Here is a 22,042-nt window from a genome sequence, read left to right on the forward strand (position 1 = left end):
ACACTACCCAACCCATGCCTTGATTAGCTGCAGGAGTTAACTGTGTGAACAGTGTGTGTGTGTGTGTGTGTGTGTGTGTGTGCGCGCGCACGCGTGTGGCGCACAAGCACACATATGTGTGTCACACATACTGGCTTCCAGAAAAAAATTACCCAAGGTAGAGTATGGCTTTCTTACCCCATCGCCTTCAGACCGCCTGCCTTGGATGACCCAGAGCCTTCCCTGCCCCTCTCAGACTTGGGCGGCCGTACATCTCTCTCGAATTTGGGGAAAGGAATTTTAAAAGCCTCTTGTGCAAGTCAGCTCCCTGCTTTCCAAGCTCTCTTCTTGGCCCTCGCTGTCAGCATCAATTTTCTGCAGGGAGTGATTTAACCTTCATTTATTCATTAATTCTTTTTTCCCCTTAACTTCATTAGGTAAGATTTATAAAGGTGCTGAATTGGAAAGGTCACCTGTCCCTGGGCCCAGGACACAGTGTGCCTGCATCCCTTCTCATGAGCTTCCTTCCAGGAGCGCTCTGGAGGTGGGGAGGGGAGGGGAGTAGCAGAGGAGAAAGTCAAAGCCGAGCCTAGGGCTCCCCAGGAAGGCAGGGCAGGCACCCGCTGGCTGGTGGGAGGCCCAGGGACATGGGGGAAGGGCGGGCTCTGTTAAGCACATCTGGAATCCCGGCCCCACCTCTCACTGAATTGACCTTTGCCAAATTATCTAATCTAAGCCCTTGGTTTCCTCTTAGATAAATTGTCAATAATGATAGACTCTACGTTATCAGGTGGTGGCAGGGATTAAATTGGCGATATACAGAGAACCCTGAGCACGGTACCTGATGCACAGCAAACATTCAATAAACAGTAGCTTTTTAAAAAGATCTTCAATTGTCCTGGTCGAACCCTGACAGTACTGCGCAGTCGTTAGCTCACTAACCACTAGCGACTGGTGCGCAGGGAGTCTGTCTGATTGCTCCACGACAAGCAGGCCCACGTATCCCGTGATTGATGCCATCTCCAGAACCACAGGCAAAGCCTAAGCTCATAGAGGAGCCAGAAAAAAAGCCAAGCCACCGCCTGGATCGGGATCGCTTCCTGAGGCCCAGAGATTTCTGCAAGGAAGCCAGGCTAAGCTGGCATCCTGCTCTCTGCCGTGGCCCGGCCGCGCTCACTGTCTGGCCCATCCCGCAATGATCCATAGTCGTGGGCCTTTCCCAAGGCCTCTGAGGCCTGCCGGGCTCAGCCTTCAGCCAGCTCGTCTCGAGGAGCTGTGTCTCTCATTAACAACCTCCCCAGATGAAGGAGAAACAGACTAGAGGCTAAAGAACCGTGCAGGTGTTTTGAACTTATAGAAAGGTAAGAGTGTCCCCTTGCTGCCACCTCCGTGTGTCCTTGTTCCTTATGCCCCCCCCCCCCCAAAGAACTCAAATCCATCCCAGTTCGCTGCAGTCAGAATGAATTCAGCTCTCTCTGAGCTTCTTTAACTTTGTGGTAAAAATGATGTGTCTGCTAAACGTCCGCCGTCTCCCCCATTAGGCTCTAGGCTTCTAGGAGACCGGATGCAGGTCACAGGCACCCTGTCCCCTCCCGGCATCGACTCTACAGCCCACACTCAAACGGCGTTTGAGAAGATAATTTTAATAGGAAAGCACGGAGGAAAGCGGGCAGGCGAACCTATTCCGTGGCCCAGGCTGAGAATATTGGGTTTGACTATGATCACAGAGGATTACAAGAATTAATTTTATTTTATCTAATATTCTTAGACTTAGGGCCTCTGGAATTCAGCATGCAAATGTATGCTCCTAGTGCAAATTGGAGCATGCCCAGATTAATGGAGAAAATTCTAGCCGCCTCACTTTTTGCAGAATCCCATTTCCCTCACCTGGGATCACCCGTTTGTTTGCGATGCACTGAGAAGTAGATTGCAATAGAGGAAGGAACGCTGGGTGGACGCGTCTGCCCGGGGTCTCTTTGGTGCTAGACGGGACGAAGACCGATGCTAAGCTCGGGACGGCACCCCTCCAAGGAACGTGGGGTCCTCTGAACAGGACCCACGGGAGAGCTAAACTGCTGATCTGGTCCCAGGGCGGTCCTCCTTGGTATGCAGATCACTTCACATGTATGACATTAGTTTGTTCTGTCCTCACGCTCCCGGATTTAATGAGATTCTTTGGGCATTGTTAATAAACAATGCCTGACCTTTCTAGAGTGGCAACATTGTGTCGTTTTATTTCATGAACTAGAGCCCCATACAACAGGCCATTTGGTATAGTTATTGTTCCATTTTCAAATGAATTTAGTTCTAAAAATGAGTTCTGCGACTCTCACAGTACCCATTGAGATCACCGGACATCTCGATCACTTTTTGAACAGCCCCGATAGGAAGTGACCGGCAATCATACCTGAACTTCGAGGGCATTCCTCATTGTGTGAGTCCTTCCCTGATTCTCCAGCTGTGGCTGCCACCACGGCCTCCATGCCTGGCATCTAAAGACACTGTATGGGGCAGGTGGGTGGCTCAGTCGGTTAAGCGTCCGACTCTCGATTTCCGCTCAGGTCATGATCTCACAGCTCGGGAGTCTGAGCCCCGCGTCGGGCTCTGCGCTAACAGTTCGAAGTCTGCTTGGGATTCTCTGTCTTCCTCTCTCTCTGCTTCTCCCCCCACTTGCTCGGGTCCACTCTCTCTCAACATAAATACATAAACTAAAATAAAAATAAAAATACAACGAAGACACGGTAGCTTGTAGCACTGTCTGGGCCTGCCTGTGGACGATTTCCTGTCCCTGCGATTCAAGCTAGATCAGTACTGGAATTTGTAGGAAGGAAAGCCTCTGTCGTTGGGCGTGCCTAAAGCGTAAGTATCAGTCAGTGGTGCGTCAGCTTCCATCTTGCGTGAAGTTCAGTTTCTTTACCTGTGGCCCTAGACTAACATCTAGTGGCCGTGGGGTAATGGTGATACGCACCAGCACGGAGAGTGAAGCCAGCCACACACGCAGTTTAGTCTTTAAATACTCTCTGTCTCTAGGGGCAGCCAGATGGACTAGGGACGGCCCTGTCATTCCTGAAACTCTCAGAATGGCTGCCCTCGGGGACACAGCTCCCTTCAGTGACGGAACAAAGGTGATTGACATCTCCTGAGTCCAGTGACTAGCCTCGTCCTTTTCACTCCAGCTTACAAGCCCCTCCTACCTCAGGGACTGCCGTCGGCCCACGGGTGTCGCTTTCCTGCATCCCAAGGCTACAGTCTTAACATATAAAATTACTTTAAACACAAACAATGACAGATAACCATTAGAGGAGAGTCTATTTTTACATTGTAAAAATAGAGTTGGGAATTGTCACTTTTAAGAGATAAGACAGAGACATATGGGCAGAATACCAAGAGACTCTCATTTGCCTCTTAACATTAAATCTAAATCATAAAACCATAGACAAGAGACGCTTACCATTGGAGCTTACTTTGTTTTCCTTTGTTCGTGAGAAGCATATGGAGGGTACAAAAGGCACACGTTCGAAAAACGTTATCATTTCCCTACGCTTTGGTTTCCCCGATGGTAAAAACGAAGGTTCCAACCGACTGACCTCTAAGTCTGTAACTAACTTAGTGACTAACCTTGATTCAGTGAGATTTCTCAGGGTGAACAGTTGGCCAGTTTCCATTATAACACTTGCTTATGTGTGGGTATATTAAGCTGTCTTCCTTCACCTTTTTGGCTTTGAATGAAGAAATTTAAGGGGCTCCTGGGGCGCCTGGGTGGCTCAGTCGGTTAAACTTCCGACTTTGGCTCAGGTCATGATCTCACGGTTCGTGGGTTCGAGCCCCGCGTAGGGCTCTGGGCTGACAGCTCAGAGTCTGGAGCCTGCTTCGGATTCCATGTCTCCCTCTCTCTCTGCCCCTCACCCCCTCCGCTTGCACTCTCTCTCTCTCTCTCTCTCTCTCTCTCTCAAAAATAAATAAGCATTAACAAAAATTAAGAAGTTACTAATATATGCTACAACACGGATGAACCTCGAAAACATTATACTAAGTGAAAGAAGCCAGCCACAAAAGGCCTCATATTGTATGTTTCTATTTATATGAAATACCCAGAACAGGCAAAGGCACAGAGACAGAAAGTCCACTAGTGGTCGCCTAGGGCTGGAGCCATCCTCAGGGGGTGGGAGAGAGGGGCAGGGGGAGGGACTGCTCACGGGTGTGGGCTTTCTTTTTGGAGGGGATGAAAATGTTCTGAAATTGACTGTGGTAATGGTTGTGCCATTCTGTGACTATGCTGAAAACCGTTGAATGGTACACCTCGCGTGGGTGAATTTTATGAGAAGTGAATTCTATCTCGATAAAGCGGTTAATTCAAAAAATATTAGGAAGGCAGGACCAGTGTGGCTACTCCATAACCTCACCTTCCCCCTGGAGGGCAGGGTCAGCCCACCCGGGGTCGTGCCAGGCTGTAGCATCCGGAAGATGTGCCCTCCTCCCTTCATTTTCTTGTCCTCTTCCTGTCTTCTCCCTGCTCTGTTCCTGCCTCAGTTTCCTGCTCTTCCTATCCCTTCTCCCTCCCTTCTCCCTTTTCCTTTTCTCCCTCCCGCACCAGCCAATTGGCTCTCCTTGACCCCAGGAGGCTGAGGAGGGGAGGGAATGAGAGATAACAGCGAAAATTCATCCTAACTGTAATAATAAATTATTAATATTATTCTAAGTTATTATTAGAGCTGCGCGGGACTTGATTTAATCTCTATAACGTCCCTGTTAGGGGGATAATTATCCACATTTTATAGATGAAGAAACTGAGGCTCACATAAGCAGAGTAGCATATGCCCACGCCGGTCGGGAGCGAAGCCAGAATTCAAGCCCGGGTCTGTCCGGCCTCAGAGTCTATTCTTTGAAGCACGATAAGACCTCACATATGAGGCTGGGCTTGGTTATTTATTGATGAATTACAATAGAAGTAATTTGATGGGGTTCAGAACTCCAGTATCTGAAATCTCATCTGTTGGTCTGATATTTACGGCCATTAATGGATGGTATCTGTGTGGCGCTTCTATTCATTATGGTTTTCATTAAGACTCTAATCCTGTTTAGAAGTCCGTTTGTCATTTTTAACTCCTCTGTTTAATCTTGGGCAGCCCTAATCCCTCTTCACTATACACCCGAAGGAGACGGCTCCTGACGGCTCTCCCCACCCACAGCTGCGTGCAGGGGTGGGGCGGCGGGGGGGGGGGGTGGTGGTGCAGTGAGCGTGGTAGGAACGTCAGCGCGTTGTGAGTGTGTGTGACACGAACGTGTTTACGGAATGTCAGTGTGAGCATGTGGAGGGAGTATGTGTGAAGTGGGGGGGGTCAGTGTGTTGGTGTGGAACGCACGTGTGTTTGTGTTCACGAGTGTGTTTGCGTGAGAACACGAGTCCGTGGGGCGATGGGGCACGTGAGCGTGTCATAGCACTCTTTTTTCAGAAGTACGGGAATTCTTGAGCACCGAGCTCCGACGGGGCTTATAAGAGGCACTGGGTGCACCACTTGAAAATATTCTGTCTCTGGCACCTGGTGGCTCGGTCGGTTAAGCGTCCGACTCTTGGTTTTAGATCAGGTCGTGATCTCACGGTTCATGGAATCAAGCCCCTCATCGGGCTCTGCGCTAACAGTGAGGAGCCTGCTTGGGATTCTCTCTCTCTCCTTCTCCCTGAACCCCTCCCCTGCGCACGCACTCCCTCTCCCTCTGCCTCCCTCTCTCTCTCTCTCTCTCTCCAAATAAAAAACTAAGCATTAAAAAAATATTCTATCTCTAGCTCAGCTAGGCTGAAACACCGGTAGACACACTATCCATTTCAACTCTCTATTCCCCTAGAGACTTTGGGGATCATGGCCGCCAGATATGACGGTTCAGGTTGTGTACTCCACAAAGGCATCTGACTGAGCAGCAAGTGGAGGCTGAAAAGGAGTCCTCACTCATCTCAGCAATCATGCGCCTAGAGGGGGCGCCTTTTTCCAGTTGCACAAACTGTGCTGACCTGGCTAGAGATGGCCCAGAGAGGGAGCTTCAGAGAGTTCAAGCCTGTGGTCTCAAGGCCTCCAGTAGCAGCCAGAAGAATGCTAATGAGGGCACGGAGAAGGCTGCCTCCCCTTCCTGGCCCCACGTCCTCCTCCGGAAGGCCTTTACCCCCTTTCTGATGAATCCCGTCGTGTTCTGATCACCACTTAACTCTGAGTGCCCTTGCCCCACTCCAGCTTAATTTTCCCTTCTCAGTATCTGCCTTTTAAGTGTCCTAAATCTTGTTTTCACATCTTTGTTATGTCCTTCCAACTAGCTAGCAAGCTCTAGGAGGGCAGAGAGCGTGTTTCCATTTCCTTTGCTCTCAGCCACCCTGTGACATCTATCCAAGGACTCTGCCCCCAGTGGGGGCCAAATCAATGTTGACACAACTGAGCCGCCCGCTAAGGAGAAACCGAAGCTCTGTACTCAGAGCCAGGGCAGTGATCCCGCTCCCCAAACACCAGCTCAGCCAAACGGCTCAGGGGACACAAACACATCCCCCTAGCCTCCCTCCAAGCTTTGGACCTAGTTAACCACGAAATGTCCGTAAGGACTGGAAAGTTCTGGAAAAGCTCAGCCCATCTCACCGTCTCTCTCTAGGGTGACCCAGAGCTCTGGGTTTGGGGAAAACTTAAGAAGTGGTCCCAACCCTTCACCAGATTAACTTTTAGTTATCCCTTAGTGAAAGATCGATCGGATTTCCGATAACCGTGGCTTGGCCTGGGACTAGAGCTGTACCCGTCTGGACCCGCGTTCGGTTTGGATGACAGGCAGAGAGAGCATCCCGGGAAACGGGAAAGGGAAACGGCCCTTAGCTGGGTCTGTGACATTATGGCTTGCTTGCTCCCCCTGCGGAACGATGTATAAGGCATGTCCTGTGGCGGGACAAGTATCTCCTGCCTTTCCTTCCTGAAGACCTCCAACCCCGAGCCCTTGGCTGACCCCCTTCACTTCCATCTCCAGCTTTTCAGCATCGGTGCCCCTGAGCCTCCTCAACATACTCTCACACTCCAAAATAAAGCATTCAGGCAGTCGCTAAATGGCAGTATTGATGCTCCGGTCCCCACATGCCCTGAAATGATAATGCATCACCCGTGGTGCGCATCCAGACGGAGCCAGATTACGCTCAGGTGGTTAAAAGTCCAGGTCTAATTAGAGTTCCAGGGAATCAAGCCATTGTATTATTAATGATTCTCCAGCAATGTTCTGATTAAAACAGTAATTTTAATAAGCACAGCTCGATGCTAAGTGTTCACTGAGCACCTAATTACATCAGTTATAACTCCAAAATTATTTAAAATTCCCCCCCCCCTTTTTTTTTTCCAGCAGACCCGGCATGCACCCAATAAAATAGAGACTCAGACAACTTGGTGATTATTTGCTCTAATTAATTTCCTAAGCACCTGTTAAAAAAAAGGAGGGGGGGGGGGAAATCTTTTGTTTCTCATCCGTTTCCTCAAGTTCCCCTCCACCCCTCTCTATCCCCAGCGGCTCCGTGACATTGGTTACATCTGAGCAGCCACTGAAGGAGGCCAGGAATGGAAAGCAGGGCGGAAAGTACAGATTCAAACATTCCCTGCCACCACCCTCCAGGCGGGGTGCTGGGGGGAGGTTCAGAGGGGTAATCCCCATTGATTGAGCTGTGGCCTGGGGGAGCGGGGACGCAGGGGCACCCAGAGGGCTTCTCACCGGGAGCCAGCTCCTGGCAACACCCTTATCTTCATTAGACCAGCTTGGGATGTCACATTCAGTGACTTTACCTGTGTCTCCTGAGGCATCCCAGTGGGGCAGTTTTCAAATTCTGTTGACCCACAAGCCACTTGACTTGAAAAAGAGAAGGCACGCCTTCTGTATACTTCCTGGAAGGACACCAGGGTTTCAGACTGAACGTTCTGGTCAGCGGAACCACCTGAGAGTTGACGCCCTGAGCCTTCTCTTTATTTCAAATCACGTTATCGGGAAGGTATCAGTTTGTCCCCAGAAGTAACACACGGAAGGGGCGCCTGGGTGGCTAAGCATCCGGCTTCGGCTCGGGTCACGAGTCTCATGGTTTGTGGGTTCGAGCCCTGCGTCAAGCTCTGTGCTGACAGCTCAAAGCCTGGAGCCTGCTTCAGATTCTGTGTCTCCCCCTCTCTCTGCTCCTCCCATGCTCATGCCCTATCTCTGAATAATAGATTTTTTTTTAAGTTAAAAAAATTAAAAAAAAAAAAAAAAAGAAAAAGAAGAAGAAGTAACACAAGGAATTCTCCCCGGATGTGTATAATAAGCCTGGTCCTGAACCAGGCTGTGGCTCTCACTTCCTGTGACTGTCACCAAGACAGGTGAGATGGGGATGCGGTCCTTCGCATTCTCGTGTCCCCCAGTGCGTTGGGGGATGGTACCAAATCCCACTGCTTTATTCTGCCTCCTGCGGTCCCTTCGCCTCTGTCCGATACCTGCACAGCTCATCAGCTCACTCTTGGATATTAATACCAAGGCCTTCGGGTCGCAAACTCAGTCTTAATTCAGAGTTATAATGTCGTCCAGTTCCAGACCAGAAGAAAATTCTGCCCTTGACCAAAGCTCAGATCTCCCCCATCCCGTGGCCTGGGCCTCCTGGACTCTCTCCATGGGGAGCCCACAAGGGGTGGGAGGGGGGTTTCTGCTCCTTTTCTCACTTACCTTCCCCTAGCAGAGCTGTTGTTACTGAACCCTTCGAGGAAGCAGAGAGGAAGGGTCAGAGAGACCCTTTCGCACTTGAACTAGAATTGTCACCAGATAGCCTCCTGCTCTCAGGGCTGGCCAATGCTTCTGACTCTTTTGAGGCTGGGTCCTTCATGGGCCCTTGGACACCCCCCGCTGAGCTCCTCTGGCGGAAGCTCGGGCAGCTGGGCAGTGTTTCCTGCCCTCTCCTCTCAGCCCTGATTTCCCAGCACTTCCCTCCGCATAGAGCTCAGCTCCAGGGGTTTCACTCGGACAGGTCACAAAATGTTTCCAGGCCAGCTCTCCTTCCCGAGGTGACCACATCTGGATTTGGTGCAAGGAAGCATTTGCACATCCTCGGCCTACCACTGTCACCAGGGTGAGGGTGCTCAAGGACTCCCCAAGGTCCTGCCTTCACTCTGCCTCCCAAGAGCTCACCAGCTGACTCTCTGGATTCCCTGTCCACTCTGTCCCCTACAGTCTGGGGCATGCATCTCAAGCTTTCCTCGTAAGAATCCTATTAAAGGATGCCAAGGGCTTCCTCCAAAATCTCACAATGTCTCCTCCTTTTCATCCCTTGACTCTTGTATTTCTTTGATCTGGGACCAGGACCCAGGATGAAGGCCAGAAGAATCTTGAGACTTAACTCTGAAAAATTGTGTGATAGTCAGCCACCTTAGTGAGCCTACAGCGTTCGTGGGACCTTGGTGCTTTGATATCTGATAATATTTACAAATGTGGAAACTGAGGCTCAGAGAGTTTAAGAGGTTCACCCAGCACAGCTGAGTACGTGGTGAGGCCGAACCAAGTTCTTCTAACTTTAACAGTCATGTCCTTTCCAGGACACCATGCACTTCTGCTGGGTTATAAACATTAAGTGTATTTAAAAACAAAATGAAAAAAAAAAACAAAAAAACAAAAAAAACCCTTGACATCACCTAATGGATCCCAGCAGAATGCCAGGGGCGTCAGCCACACCTAGAGAACCTTCGCATAGTTCTTAGTACATTTACTTAAGAAGCTTAAAATAAAACCTGGATCACTGGGCAAGTGTGATTAGCTTCTCAGCAGGTATTTATAGACCTATTCTGTGTAAGAAACTGAAGTTGGAGCGTAGAGGGATATCTCATACGAGGAAGTAAAAAGCAGAACCGTATGAGTAACCTAAAAAGATAGAGTCCTAAGAAGAGTTTACAAAGTGTATTAGAGTCCTGCCAACTGGGCAGGTAGTCAGATTCTAAATTCGGAAAGAGACATCATAGAGGTTGATCTGGGAAGGCTGCACGGAGGAGGGGAAGCCCGGGGATTTGTGCGTGATCAGAAGAGGGGAGGACATTCTGATTAGCAGGAATGTGTAAGCAAAGTTAAGGAGGAGGGGGGGACCAGAGCATGAGAGGCCGCCCTAGCGGGAGTGGGCATTGATACTGACAGAGGGAGCCTGGAGTGGAAATGTCAACCTGGTGAGGGCAGAGGTTAAAAGACACAAACACCAGGGGGGGGGGGGGGCATTTGGACTAAAAACTTCATCCACGAGGCAATTTTTCTTGTTGTTATTTATTTATTTATTTATTTTTAAATTTTTTGGTATTCTTTAGGTTTTTTCACTGGGGCCGTTATAAAACACTGCCTCCTGGAAGCCCTCTGCGATTTTCCCTTCCTCTTTGCTCTTGTAGCTCTACCAAATGTCAACCATAGAGCTAACATTTCATTCTTATGATCCCCTTCAGGAGCAGTGATGTCCTAAAGGCTCCACCTTCCCTCTTATAGAAGGATTCTCCAAGGGGCGCCTGGGTGGCTCAGTCGGTTAAGCATCCGACTTCAGCTCAGGTCATGATCCCACAGTCTGTGAGGTCGAGGCCCGCATCAGGCTCTGTGCTGACAGCTCAGAGCCTGGAGCCTGCTTCGGATTCTGTGTCTCCCTCTCTCTGACCCTCCCCCGTTCATGCCCTGTCTCTCTCTGTCTCAAAAATAAATATTAAAAAAAAAAAAAAAAAAAAGATTCTCTGAGTCCTCATCCCCAAAAAACACTAAAGGTAGGCCCCACCCTCTACCCAGATGGCTGCAAAGGTATTCTTACTCCCATTCCTGACCAGCCTCTTCTTGGGCCCTGATGATTCCCATCCCAAATCTCACTTTCCCAAGCTTATGCATCATAGAGGCTTCAAAGAGAATTTGGAATTAACTGGTTCTCCAGATCCTCTGGTCTTGCTCTGTGGGTAACTGGAAGGCAGGGGGAGCAGAACTGGAGAGGCTGGAACCTAGAGGCCAGGGCCTGCAAGGCAGATGCCCAGCTCTTAGTTAAAATCAGGTTCCGTGTGGTAAGCTTATTCTTGGGCTCTGTGCATCCAGGGGCCTCAGTGGAACCACCTGGGCAGGTGGAAATGTGAAATGGATGGACAGGAATGGGTGAATGCCGTGGCATCCCTGCCTCGTTACCCCATTCCCTTGCCCTCATCACCTTTCCCCTCTTGGAGTAGAGCAGTTGATGTTGCCTCCATGGGGAACTCTGTGGGACCTGGGTAACACCAGGCATCTGGATCCCAGGGGGGATATCTGTTAAAGTTATTTCTTAGGCCCCATTTCTCCAACCCACTCGTCCCGTATTTCCTATCCCACCTGCTTTCCCTAACGGAATAAACGCACGGTTGTCATGGAGACAACATAGTCTCTACATCTCTGCCTCTTTGTAGATCCTTCCGAAAATAAGAACTAGAAAGGCCCTGCGTCCACTCCCCTCGTATTTCTGACCCAGAGCTCCTACCTGAGAAAATATGGTATGGCGTCTGGAATATCTACTTTGCCCATTGAGTTTCCTGCCCTCTTTGTACTTTTTTTTTTTTTTTTGCCAGTGTTTTACCTTGATCCTTAGGAGACTAAGCTTGATTTGACTTCTTTCAGCAGAGGAACGTGAGTCTCGGTGCACTTTGGCCTCAGGTAGGGATTCTGTCATTCCTAAGGACAATAGTTTGAGTGGCTGCACTGCTCTTCCTGCAAAGGGCAGACATAATTCTCCCCGTATGACAGACCAGCGGTCTCAGCCCGAAGAGGCGAGGTGGCTTGCTCAAGGTCACTCAGCACAGGAGTGCGGAGCCTGGGTGCCCGCCCTTTGCAGCTTTCCCGTGCGAACACTGCCACCTTCAGTGGGGTCTGCAAATAAAGACAGAGCATGATAACTACCACTATTTAGCACCGACTGTGTGCAAGGCTCTTTGTATACAGGTGTTGCAGAAACCCCCAAACAACCTTGTGAAGTTGATATCATTATTGTCACCATCTTACAGAGGAGAATACGGAGGCATAAGGAGAGCTGACAACTTAATGTCATACAGCCGATAAGCATAGGCACTGGCTTTGAAACTGTGGACTGTCTTCTTCAGAGAACGCCTTCTTAGCCGGTACAAAATATGGCCTCTACCTGGAAAAAGAAAAAAAAAAGGGATCCGGGAGAAGGCAAGAGGCCGTTGGTTTAGTGTTCTTCAAAAGGATAAATGTCGTCACTGTTAGGGGCCAGAAGTTTCTTTTCCCACCACCCTTTCCCCTTTGTCTCCCGCATAAGTCTCTGCTGAGTTTTATGAATGAGGAGAGAAAAACTGTCATTGAAAAGTTCAACCAACTTTGGATTCCACTCTGAGTGATAGATAGCTTTAATTACTCCGAATTACTCAGCCACTCCACTCTTCTCCCCCAAGTCATTAAAAATAGATTTTCTCTTTGAACTCCACCCCGCCCGAGGTCTCCAGAGTGTCAGGAGCTCTTAGGAGATAGCCCCAGGGTCAGCTCGTGGCCAGAAGGTTCCATGTCGCTTTAGTTGCAATCATAGGCTCCGGAACCTCTAGCTGGTTTTCTGGGGGTGGTGCCTCCTTTTTCTTAATGATATTGATCACGTGACTGTTCACAGCTCAGAGCACAGGCAGGAGGCTGGGCTGGTGTTTACTTTATAAGGATTCAAGGAGGTCTCATACATGGCTATTGATTTTTAAAGAACCAGATCTAACACTCGGAACAAACCATAGTGAGTGCTTCACATTAACTACTGGCAAGTTGATTCGTAGGAATGATCAAAGCTGAAAACTCAGAGGTGCTATGCTCCCTGAAGAGCAGGTATTGTTGTCTCCGTTTTAAAAGTCAGAGAATGGAGGCTTGAAGAGCCCCTGACACCTCCGTGGGGAGGGCTGTGCTGAGGGGCTCCGGGACATTCCTAGGAGGCTGGGGATGGAAAATGCGCAAGCCCCTCAGAACCCCGTCCATTACTGTGCTGGTCCTGTCCAGCCTGAAGAAAAATCTAGCAGGGATCCTCAACCTTCACCAGCTTCTCTTCCTTTTGACTCTCTGACGATCTTTTCTCTGTTCAATCTCTGACGAACTTTTGTTGCATCTGGTAGTTCCAGATTCACCATCTGAACTGTTGCTAGCAAACAGGAGAATAAAATGAGCTATGAGGCATGCAGTGGTCATGTGGGTGAATGCACACATCTTCCTGGTCTTAGGAGGGGGTTACGTCCTGATAAACCCATCTAACTTGAAATGCATTTAATTACACCTAACCTAGCGAACGTCGTAGCTCAGCCTAGCCTACGTTAAACATGCTCAGAACACTTAGGTTAGCCTACAGTTGGGCAAAAGCATCGAACACAAAGCCTATTTCCCAATAAAGTGTCGCATAGCTCATGCAATTGATCGAATGTTGTACTGAAAGTCAAAAACAGCACGGTTGTGGGGCGCCTGGGTGGCTCAGTCGGTTGAGCGTCCGACTTCGGCTCAGGTCATGATCTCATGCTTTGTGAGCTCCAGCCCGCATCGGGCTTTGTGCTCATAGCTCGGAGCCTGGAGCCTGCTTCAGATTCTGTGTCTCCCTTTCTCTCTCTTCCTCCCCCACTCGCGCTCTGTCTCTCTTTCTCAAAAATAAATAAAGATTAAAAAAAATTTTTTTAAATAAAAAAAAAACCAGCACGGTTGTGTGGGTACAGAATGGTTCTAAATATGTCGGGTGTTTACCCTCAGGATCACGTAGCTGGCTGGGCGCTGTGCTCGCTGCCACCGCGGGGCATCAGGAGAGAGCATCGTACCACATATTGCTAGCCTGGGAAAAGATCCAAATTCCAAATTCCAAATACGGGTTCTGCTGAACGCGTATCGCTTTCACACCATCTTAAAGTCAAAAAATCTCAAGTCGAACCATTGTAAGTCGGGGCCTGTCTGCAATTGCAGTGTCCAAGGGCATGGCTAGGCACTGCGGCTGTCACCTGATTTCTAGGACAACGAAAGGGGCCCCTGACTGCCAGCTCTTGGGGCAACTTCAGGAAGTTGGGGGGGGGGGTGCTTCGTCTTCCGTGCTGCCTGTCTCCACCTTACTACCTCAGCCCGGGACTCAGACGAACCTGGACTCCAGTTCTGTTTCTGCCACCTGCAGGGCACGTGACCTTGGGCAGGTTATTTAACCTGAGACTGTTTTCTAATAAGTAAAGTGAGCCTAAGAACACCTTGCTTGCAAAGCTGGCATAGGATTAAATGAGATAATCTACCCAAAGTCCCTGGCGTGCACTAGGCACTGGATAAATGAAAGCCATCGTTATTATTATTCCTGCTGCTTCATTCTGTTCCACAAGCTCAGCCAACTTCCCGGCTCAGAGCAGGGTGATGCCAGCCAGGAGCCTGCCAGCCATCAGCAGAAGACCTCAGTCCCTATCACTTCCTCACCCCTCCATCCTTGGGGAGCAGATCCGAGGAGGGGATCCCCTGCCTCTGCCCCCACCCACTCACAGTAGGGAGTTTTCGATGAAGATGAGGTTTCAGGCATCCAGTCGACAATTAGCTCTTTACCTGTAAAGGACAGGAGACACAACTTGTGTTTTTCCGTGGAAACTTACAGAACCGTGGGTGATAGGAGGCTGTTAGGAGCCAGTGCAGCCCATCTTGTCCCTGGAGGGTCCACTGTGGCTTGGGCTGGCCACTGGGTTAGGCCTCTCTGACAGGCTGCCCATGTCCATCTCCCTGTGAAGTCTCTGAACCCTGGCCCCATCTGGAATGAAGGGAAGGACAGAGCCCCAAGCACTCAGGCCTCCCAAGACTGATTATACCCGTGGCCCCAGGGCTGCTGGGATTTGGGGAAAGCCTGTGAAGAGAGACTCCCCCCCCAACCCATACATCCGCCAGTGAACAACTAGGGGTGCCAGCAAGCTACGAAGAACTGTGGGGACAGAGAAGCAAAGGCCCACCTGCCCGCGGCTTTGCTTCCTGCCTCCTGAACCCTGCTCTGACCTCACCTCAAACGTCATCTGTTGGAACGCCCCCAGAACCTGCCGTCCCTCCTCATCCTCAAAAGGATCCCTTACAGGGGCACCTAGGTGGTTCTGTCGGTTAGGCGTCCAACTTAGGCTCAGGTCATGATCTCCCCGTTCGTGAGTTTGAGCCCCACGTCAGGCTGGCTGCTGAGAGTGCGGTGCCTGCTTCAGATCCTCTGTCTCCCTCTTCCTCTCTCTTCCCCTCACCCACTCATTCTCTCTCTCTCTCTCTCTCCCCCTCCCTCTCAAAAATAAATAAATAAATATCTAAAAAAAAAAAAAAAAAAGCTTAGGAAAAGGTCCCATACGGTACGTCCCCCAACTCTGGCAATGGCGGACTCTCCAGCTGGCCACTTTGCCACTCACTGCAAGACCCAGCCCAGGGCTAAGCCAGCCCCTCCGGGGGCCTCTAGTTCCTGGTGGATCAAATGGAAATCATAATACATAACAATGCCTAACCTGGCTTCCTCCCTGGGGAGTTGTGCAGATCAAGTGAGATCAAGTGTGCGAAAGCACTCTGAAAAGCTGGAACCCTCCCCCGGGTACTGTGGGGACAGCACCAGGGATCTGGGTCCACACCCCAGGCCTGGCCGGGGCTCTCCTCAGCCTGCCTGCAGCTGTGGATGTAAAAGAGCGTCAGCTCTTTGCTGGAAAACAGCTTTGATTGGCCGGAAAGGAGAAGGTGGGTCTGAGACCCTACTAACTGGAAGGGGAGAGAGGGTCGGCTGGTGGGACCACCGAGAGAAGGCACAAAGGAAAGAATGAGGCTCAGGGAGGCAGCTGTGCTTCAGCTGCTGTGCTGTGCGCTTGGCCAGGCCCTGGGGACCAGGAGGCTGTGGATGAGGCCAACTGCATGCTCCAGCCAGGCCGCGTCACCTCCCACCCCCGCCACCTGGCTCCCGGCCACTGAGAAGGCCTCTGTTTCTTTCCTTGTGTCAGGAGGCTGGGGACACGTGTGGGGACAGGTGTACCATCTGGCAGGGGGCAGCAGATTCCAGGAGGGCAGGGGATTAAATGCTCATTCTCTGAGGGGCTCCCCCAGCCTGGAGAACAGCTTCTTACTTCCTCCTGCTGTCTGGGTCTCTTGTGCACGATTGCAGAAGAATCCTGGAAGCCTCTTGGACGCCATGGCCCCTGAGGCGGACCTCTGCTCTCTGGCCTTTGAGCAATGACTGTGTCTTGATTATACCTTTATTGTGACATCTATCCCATTGTATTGAGATTATCTGTTTCCTTGGTTTGTCCTCAAACAAACCCAAGAGCTCCAGGAAGGCAAAGATTATAGAGCCCCAGTGCCCAACAGAGTTCACTTATTTTTTTTTTAATTTTTAAGGTTATTTGTTTATTTTTGAGAGAGAGAGAGAGTGAGAGAACACAAGTCGGGGAGGGGCAGAGAGAGAGGGAGACACAGAATCCAAAGCAGGCACCAGGCTCTGACCTGCCAGCACAGTGCTCGGTAAATGTTTAAGGACCACAGGGACCCAGGCACAATCCGTTGTCAAAATCCTATGTCTTGTGCTCCTTCGACTCAGGTCCTTCTCCAGTAGACCCATCTGGGTTCTCAGAACCATGTAGCTCCTTCCAGGTGTCCACACAGGATGGCAGAAACATGGTTTCTCTGTCCCCAAGCTCGCTTGGCAAAGGGCTCTGGTTCCTCCGTCCGCCATTGGAGAACACTTGTCACTGAAGAGTGATGATGTGTTTGCACCTGAGGAAGTCACTGTCCAGGGCCTCAGAGGCCTTCCTGGCCTCACCTTGGGTGGTCCAGGCCCCACAGGTCTGCCATGTTCTTCAAGATCTTCAAGAATGAGGCTGGTTCCCACCATTTTCTCAGTGACTTGTCCCCACAGCCAGTAATAATCTGATATCATGTCCCTCACAGGGCCTCACAACTTGTGGACTACACACTGTGCTGGAAAGAGGGAGAGTGAGGGGAGCCACCCCAAACTCTGCACATCCCCGGTGACCCCTTCCCACAGAGTGCTCCAACCCCACTGAATCAGGCCATGGAAGGCACTAGAGATACAGGGCCCCAGGGCCAGAGGAGCCAAGAACGCAGTATGAGTCACCTTTAATTAAGAGTATTTCTTAAGTAAATGACTTAATAGGACAGTTATATTCATTAGAGGTATAATTACAAGACATAAGATCAAGCAGAAAAGAACGCGGAGTGTGAGGGCGGAATGGGTCCGAAGCAGCTCTGGGTTCGCTGGGAGAAGGCGGTGGAGGGGTCAGGGGAAGGGCGTTCTCCCGACTGTAGGCTTCTCCTTGCCACACTCACTGCCCAGCCCAGCTACCCTGGGATCCCAGCACTCAGCGAAGGGGGCGGGGGAGCCTCAGGCATAATTAAAATGCAATCATAATAAACAAACACTAATTAAAGCATCACAGAGTGTCCCATTAAACTCTGAGTCAGTCCTGATAAAGCGCCTCCTGACTCAGTGGACGATCTCCAGGAGAAAGCCGTCCCTCCTTCTTAAAGCTTCCAGAAACAACTCCCAGCCCCACCCCATCCTGCCCCACCCACCCCAGCCACCAGGTCCCAGAGCAGGGCGCCTGTCACCTGGGAGGCAGGGTGAGGCACCCAGACATCAGGGATTCAACCTTGGTCCTTTGGGGCTTCTATAGACTCAGAGTAAATTCTTAGGGGCAATTGATCCCTGGACGCAAAGCAGTACCCTCTCCCCCCCTCCCTCTCCCCCTCCCCCTCAATGGGGCCTCTTCCCTTCCACAGCCTCAAGGCAGAGTTCTAACCCATTTCTTCGGGGCCCTGGGACCTGACGTTTCAAAAGCCTCCCCCAAGGAGCGAGGTTATCTGTATCAGTGGCTCGCACTCTCTAGGACAGAAGAACCAGTGGGAGAGCTTGTCAGAACCATTTCTCAGGCCCCATCCCAGAGTTTCTGACTCAGCGGGTTCTGGATCGTCTTGTCTCCTAAGCTCACAGGTCATGCCAGCACTGCTGGGTCCAGGACCCCGCATCGAGAGTCATTGCTCCTTGAGAGAGGTCCAGGGCCACCTCTTTCTGGAGGACGTTCTCCTGGCTGAGAGGTGGCAGGCTGGAGAGCTCAGAGACTTCATATGTCCCCAGTTCTGTGGTCTTCTCCCTCCTTTCCAGCTGAACCCACACCTGCCCTTCCAGATTTCTACCCAGCGCTCCCTTGCTCTCACACAAGGTTTTCTGAAGAAACTCTGCTTCCCCTTTGCACAGGGGTCTTCCCGCCTGGAACGTTCTTCATCTGCGTCTATGTTAGTCACCCTTCAGGACCCGGGCACGTGCCTTGTTTGTCACAAAGCCTGCTTGGGACCCCCTTCTAGAGCAACACCGCCCCATAGAAATAAAACACAAGCCACGTGTGCAAGCTCTGTGAACAATTTTAACTTTTCTAGCAGCTATATATATTTTTTTAATTTTTTAATGTTTATTTATGTTTTTAAATTTTTTTTTCAACGTTTATTTATTTTTGGGACAGAGAGAGACAGAGCATGAACGGGGGAGGGGCAGAGAGAGAGAGGGAGACACAGAATCGGAAACAGGCTCCAGGCTCTGAGCCATCAGCCCAGAGCCCGACGCGGGGCTCGAACTCCCGGACCGCGAGATCGTGACCTGGCTGAAATCGGACGCTTAACCGACTGCGCCACCCAGGCGCCCCTATTTATGTTTTTAGAGAGAGAGAGAAACAGAGCAGGAGTGGGGGAGGGCCAGAGAGAGAAGGAGACCCAGAATCCAAAGCAGGCTCCAGGCTCTGAGCTGTCAGCACAGAGGCCGACGCGGGGCTCCAACCCATGAACTGCAAGATCATGACCTGAGCCGAAGTCGGACGCCTAACCGACTGACCCACCCGGGCGCCCCTAGTAGCTATATTTTTTAAAGTAAGAGGGAAAGAAGTGACATTAATAATCGACTTTATTTAACCCGATATTTGAAATTTTTCATTTTTTTAACGTCTCAATAAAAAATTATTAATGTGATATTTTCCTTTTTTTTTTTCCCATACAAAAATCCTCAAAACGCAGGGTTTATTGTGTCCTGATAGCACATCTCGGTTTGAACTAGCCACATTTCAGATGCTTATAGCCGCAAGAGAGAGTGGCTATCGCATTGGACCCAGAAGACGTAAAAGTATTTTCTCTTTGCTCTGAATTCCCTCAGCTCTCTTGCAATGCCTCTCTTAGAACACACATCACTTTCTTGGGGTTTGTTTGTTTGTTTGCTTGCTTGTTTTATTGCTAGTCTGTTTGCAACTTGAAGGTGATGGCTGTGTTTTACTGCGGCTGTTGTTTTCATTACCCGGAAGTGCCTGGTGCTGGCCTGTATGTAGGATGTGGTCCCTGAGTATCGGTTGATGAATGAATCTAGAAGCACATGAACGTAGCAAAGACAGAGAACCCACAGAAACATGTCACGTTGAGGGTCTCCTCCCGGTCCCTGTGACATTTCTGGCTTCTGGTTTGCGCATGGCTATTACATCTTTGAGGAGGGCATCATTCGAGTCTTAAACCGCCCCCCCCCATAAGTTTCCTGTTTCACTTCTCTCTTCCACTCAGTGCATTACAAAAAAAGAGAGAAATTCCCACCAGGAGGGCCCAGGAAACAGGAAAAATAGTTGTGCTCTCGGTTTCATGTTTGGAGAAGAACAGGGTTCTCACTATCTCCGTGGCACTTGGCGTGAAAGTGGGCTTTGTTGCTGGGGACACTGCTCCCATTCAGGGCCCCCTTTCCCAGCTGCTGAGAGCCGGGCTGTGTTTTGACAGACGGGCCGAATGCAATGCAGACAGTTGTTTTAATTTCCAGCCAGATGCAGACATCACTCACGCGGATCCCGAAACCCGAGAAAGGGAGGCTGGGCTCTGGGTTGCTGCGCTCAGGCCTCAGAGGGCGGGCTGGAGGGGGCGGGCGGAAGCCATCCCTGGCAGTGGGGTCACAGATATCCTGAAGGGCTGAGAGCCTCAGGCCCAGGAGAGGCACACTAGGAGAGTGCCTGGCAGGTACCTTCCAGAAAGGTGCTCCTTGTAGGAATCACAGGCCGTGAGTCAGGGGGGAAGGGTTGCTTCTTAAGGCAATGTGATGCCAGTGCCTGGTGGCAATGGCTGGATATTCGCTTTTAACTGTACCAAGTCGTTCAGGGCAGAAATCCTAACAGTCTCGGGGAGGAGTTAGGTAAACCGTGGGAAATCAAATCCCAAACATCAGAATCGAAGGACAAATGCGGCCTCCCTCAGAGGGAGGGCAGCAGTGGCTTTCACAGCCTTCCAGACACCTGTCACCTCGACTCTGCTTACAGTGCTTGCATCCCAGTGACGGGAGTCCCTTCCGGAAGTGAGGGCTTTGCGTTATTGGACAGCCTTGACTTTCCTAGGTTGGGCTTTCCTGAAACTTCTTACCCATGAGTCGTCCTGCGGCCACATCGCCGCCCTCCAAACGTTGGGAAACCGCCTCCACGGCCACCTCTAAATAAACATCCCAGATCCATAAGCTGTACCTTGGATGCTGCATCTAGATCAGACCGCAGCCTAACCACTCTTCCGGGAAGGCTCTACCCGGTTGAACAACGCGCTCTTGGAGCAGAGGCCTGAGCTGGGAAGTCCCCAGAGTGGGGTGGCCTGTCTCCATCCTGACATTATTTCTGCAGCCCATGAACAAATTAGCCCCTTGAGCTCTTATATCACCCCGTCAGGGCATGCTGGGCATCGAGTCGATGCAAACCCTCAGGTCGGGTACACAGGAGCTATTTCAGACCAGCCTCCACTTACAGTACCAGTGTTTTCAACTGAATTGCAAGGCTTTACGATTATCTTTCCTGCATTTCTTTTTTTTTTTTTTTTTAAGTTTATTTCTTTATCTTGAGGGAGAGCGAGCGCACAAGCGTGATGGGGGAGGGGCAGAGAAAGAGGGACCGAGAATCCCAAGCAGCCGCGGGGCTCGAACCCACGAACCACAAGATCATGATCTGAGCCAAAACCAAGAGTCGGACACCTAATAGCCTGAGCCTCCCAGGCGCCCCTCTATATTTTTGTTACTAAAAGGAGGTTAGGAATGTTTAGAGCTGATTATGCCACTCACTTCTAGGAAAGCCTTGTCATGTGACTCTTAGGTGTTATGAGGTCGTAGGAAGGAGGGACACCCAACATAGAACGGACGCTTCCTGGGGGCTGGTGCACGAGACCCTTCATCGTCTGGCCCCCGAGTGCACCCCCCTTGCATCTCACCCCGGCCCATCCGGGGTACACCCTTGAGTTATGCTGAACTTACCCACGATTACTTTTGCTCGTGATGATCACTTCTCGTGCTGCCCTTCTGGGTCTGTGCGTGGGCCCACTACTACCCTGACTCCCGCTTATCCCAGTGGCCCCTTCTCCAAACAGGTTGTACCCTGCACCCCGCCTATAAGTTCACCCCCGTCCCATGTGAGGAGCTCCATCTTTGCAGTGACAAGCTCCCCCTGGACTTGAGCTCTGCGGGGCAGGATCTATGCCCTGATGGCTGCCACTTCTCTCTCACCCGGCACCCGAGCCTCCCTGTAATGACATCTGATAAACATTTGCTAGATAAGCACGTTAGATGTATCCCAAGCCTCTCAGGATGATGCTGTGAAAGTGCCTTCACAGATCCTCTGTCCCTCTGCCAGAGGCAGAGCACCGTGCGATAGGACACTGACTTGCATTTGTACTTGAGGTCACGCATCCGGTGGGGTGGGGGGAGCCTCTGTACCCCGACAGAGGACAACCCATCCCCAGCCCGGCCAGTGGCTTTCGCAGCCCAGCAGCCCTGCTGCCCCAGCCAGTGGTGGTACCTAGAATGACAAATGGAAGACTTCTGTCCTCTGGCCCCCTTACCTGGCCTGAGTGTCACACACGCTGGACAGGTGGAGGTGTCCGGTCCAAACAGGCCTGACTCAAGTCCCTGTTGGGGAAGCTGGCAGGGGTTTGCTGGGGCTACACCCTTGGAGTGGGGGGACAGGGGCTTGGTCGGTAAATTGTCACTCTCCCCAGCAAGGCGGAATCAGGCAGGCAGCTCATCTCCGTGGATGTTCCCATGTAGCCAGACTTTTCAAAGGATGGGAGATTTACT

At 50.9% G+C, this 22,042-nt stretch overlaps 1 protein-coding gene across 3 annotated transcripts in view; it reads left to right on the forward strand.

The window, feature by feature from the left end:
• The window catches only part of PLXNA2 (plexin A2), a 206,825-nt gene that overhangs the window by 110,512 nt on the left and 74,271 nt on the right, over window positions 1-22,042 (forward strand). The window lies entirely within an intron of this gene.

The sequence above is a fragment of the Prionailurus bengalensis genome, chromosome E4 (assembly GCF_016509475.1).
Source record: "Prionailurus bengalensis isolate Pbe53 chromosome E4, Fcat_Pben_1.1_paternal_pri, whole genome shotgun sequence".
Classification (NCBI taxonomy): Eukaryota; Metazoa; Chordata; class Mammalia; order Carnivora; family Felidae; genus Prionailurus; species Prionailurus bengalensis.